This window comes from Ananas comosus, unplaced genomic scaffold, assembly GCF_001540865.1.
Source record: "Ananas comosus cultivar F153 unplaced genomic scaffold, ASM154086v1, whole genome shotgun sequence".
NCBI classification, from domain to species: Eukaryota; Viridiplantae; Streptophyta; class Magnoliopsida; order Poales; family Bromeliaceae; genus Ananas; species Ananas comosus.
In genome coordinates, this window is record NW_017891317.1 from 5,288 (window position 1) to 7,873 (window position 2,586).

The window sequence follows — 2,586 nt, forward strand, 5'->3', positions numbered from 1 at the left end:
TGCCATCGAAGATCGGTGGATCAAATCGGCGAAAACGAGCTAACCTCTCCGTCCACCGCTCCTGCTCGGCCTCAGTCAACGGTACTGGCCCCCTAGCAGGCACAACTGGTGCTACTGGAACTGCTGCTGATGGAGGAACTGCCGCAGCTGGTGCTGACACTGGAGTAATCGTGGGTGGAACTGGAGACTCTGGTGCCCTCGGTACAGAACTCGGTGGCTGAGCTATCCTCTCACACAACCTCTGCAATAGCTCCCCCTGCTGTCTCGTCACCTCGGTCAGGGCAGCTAACTGTGCACTCAAATCAGGGGGTGCGCTAGTCTCTGGTCGCGCGCTCGGCTCCACAACCGGGGGTGCACTCGCCTCTGCCTGCTCAGACATCTCTGGAGATCTAGCACGATCCTGCGCCAACTGCGCACGCTCCCGCAACGACGGTCGACCTCGGCGACGATACATAGCTGAAAGGAACAAATCGGGGTCAGTTGAAACACAAACACTCTTGACCCAATCAACGAAAGTCTAGAAGGTGGTCCCTGTTTTCCTCCAAAATTATGTCGTCTGCAGCCAACATAATTTCTCAGGCCAAAACAGAAACTCCTTCAGTCACTCACTCTACTCTAAGAGGAGTTAAAACAAATAATCATTGACTTTCGCAATAAAGTTACGCCTCTCACGTCTTGCTTCCCTAAGGTTTGCCAAACTTAGGTTTCCTAGGTCCCCACGACCTACAGCAAAGCTCTGATACCAACTTAATCTGTCACGCCCCGGATGTCTTGTTCCCCGGGCACGCCGACAAATCCGCCGTATACAAGAAATTTTTCCTGTATACGAAGCGTCACTGGTACCTGTAGAAACAACAATACTACAAACAGTAGTATAGAGCAGAAGAAATAACTAAAGTAAACGAGCTTTTTATACATAGTCACAAATCCCAAGTACAAAACCACTCGCACTGGCGAGTTCAACTGCTATGTACAAAAGCTCCAAAAGAAAAATCACTACCTGCTGTAAGGGGAGGACGCCTCTAACTCGATCAGTCTGGTAGGGCTCTAGCTCGCGACGCCCTTGCCACGATCCTGCTCAGCAGAGGAAGCAGCAGCCTGTACCTGCGGCTCTGCAAAATAGCGGTAAAAGAACAGGGCGTGAGAACTACTGTAAACACAAGTAGTCCTCAGTGGGCACCGCCAAAAACAAACATCGGTCACCCACTAAGTCTACAGAAGGGAGTAAGTAGAAGGAAAAAAGCAGGAAACACTCGACTGCTAACTACCACTACACTACTACTCTCTACACTAACCAACTGTAGATAAATATCATGGCTGACCCAATCTCACGTGGGACTGTGATACACCCGTCCCCGCCACGTTGCGACTAACTAGCTCGATCCACACAACTGGCCCGTCGAGAGCAGTCCAACTGGCGTGAGCGACACCAACGCGGAAGCACAAGCCCAACTCCGGAGTGGCACTCGGGGGCGCGACCCAGCCGAGTATGCAGCGTGTCTCTGTCAAGCTCAAAAGGTCCAAAAAAACCCAAGGTCTAGTAACAGACTCAACCTGGTCTAACCAACAACAGGTAACGTGCCCTCGGCACAAACAAACGCCAAACCGGCGAACCGGGCTCACCGTCAATCCCGACGGCGCCCAACAGGCTAAACAACTCTAAAGACTATGTCAAAACTCACTCGGCATGCCAGCACGAGTATAAAAATAATCTGGACTACCTGGGGTACCTGTCTCAACAATACAGCGACAGTACCAATTTCTAACGGCTCCTAGAGCTAAATCAGGTAGTAACAAGTGACAGGTCCAAATCGCAGGTTTTCTCCTAATTCAATTTCCAAGTCCAACATGTATAATCTATTTAAATTATGAACATGCTCGAGAATTCAGATTTTACCAATCTAGAATTATTCAAGAATTTGAGCCAAACTAGATTACCAAAATAGAGATCTATACATGTCGACGATTATGAACTTAGGAGTCGAACCGATGTAACCCACCTCAAGTGCAATTTCCTGGCAGCGAACTCAGCCTCGGCCACCCGCGATGCTGCTGGATTCCTCAGGGACCACCTAAACCGGTCGCCGAGCTAAAACGACCAAAACAACACAAATCAGCCTAAGTTCACAGCAGCTGAAAGAGACCAAGTTTCGACCAAGCTAACCTCGTCCAAAAATTGCAAGTGAGGGCTCCATGGAATCCTATCGCAGTCTAGAATCCAATGAACCAAGTTTCGTCGCGATCCGACGCTCCTACGCGGAGGACGAGCCGAAATACTAACAGTCGACGGTGGATTTCAGCAAACAACCATTTACCGAATAGAAATAGTAAACACTTGCCCAAAAATCAAGGAAAAACTGAAATACCCACCTCGACAACGCTGAGCACCAGAGTGACAGCAAGAACGGTGAAAATCCCTGCTCGCCCGGCCTCCACGCGCTACCTCGGCGTCAAACACAAGCTCGAACGGCCTCGCGGCGCGACGTCGGCAACGAATCCGAGCTCCCTTTAGCCTACGATCGGTTTGAGAGTGAGAGAGAGGAAGTAGCAGCAGAAGAACTCTCTCTTTCTCTCTCTCTGTCCTCA

The 2,586-nt window shown here is 50.2% G+C and overlaps 1 long non-coding RNA gene across 2 annotated transcripts; it reads right to left on the reverse strand.

The window, feature by feature from the left end:
* Nucleotides 1-889: 889 nt before the first annotated feature.
* LOC109704839 lies at nt 890-2,200 on the reverse strand. 2 transcript variants are annotated; one of them, XR_002214497.1, is made up of 3 exons: nt 2,165-2,200; nt 2,001-2,072; nt 890-1,112 (listed from the first exon to the last, which is right to left on the reverse strand). It is a non-coding gene; the product is annotated as an uncharacterized LOC109704839 (long non-coding RNA). The 2 variants fall into 2 exon arrangements; XR_002214496.1 differs by having other exon boundaries at nt 2,001-2,089; nt 2,165-2,191.
* Between the last annotated feature and the right edge of the window lie 386 nt (nt 2,201-2,586).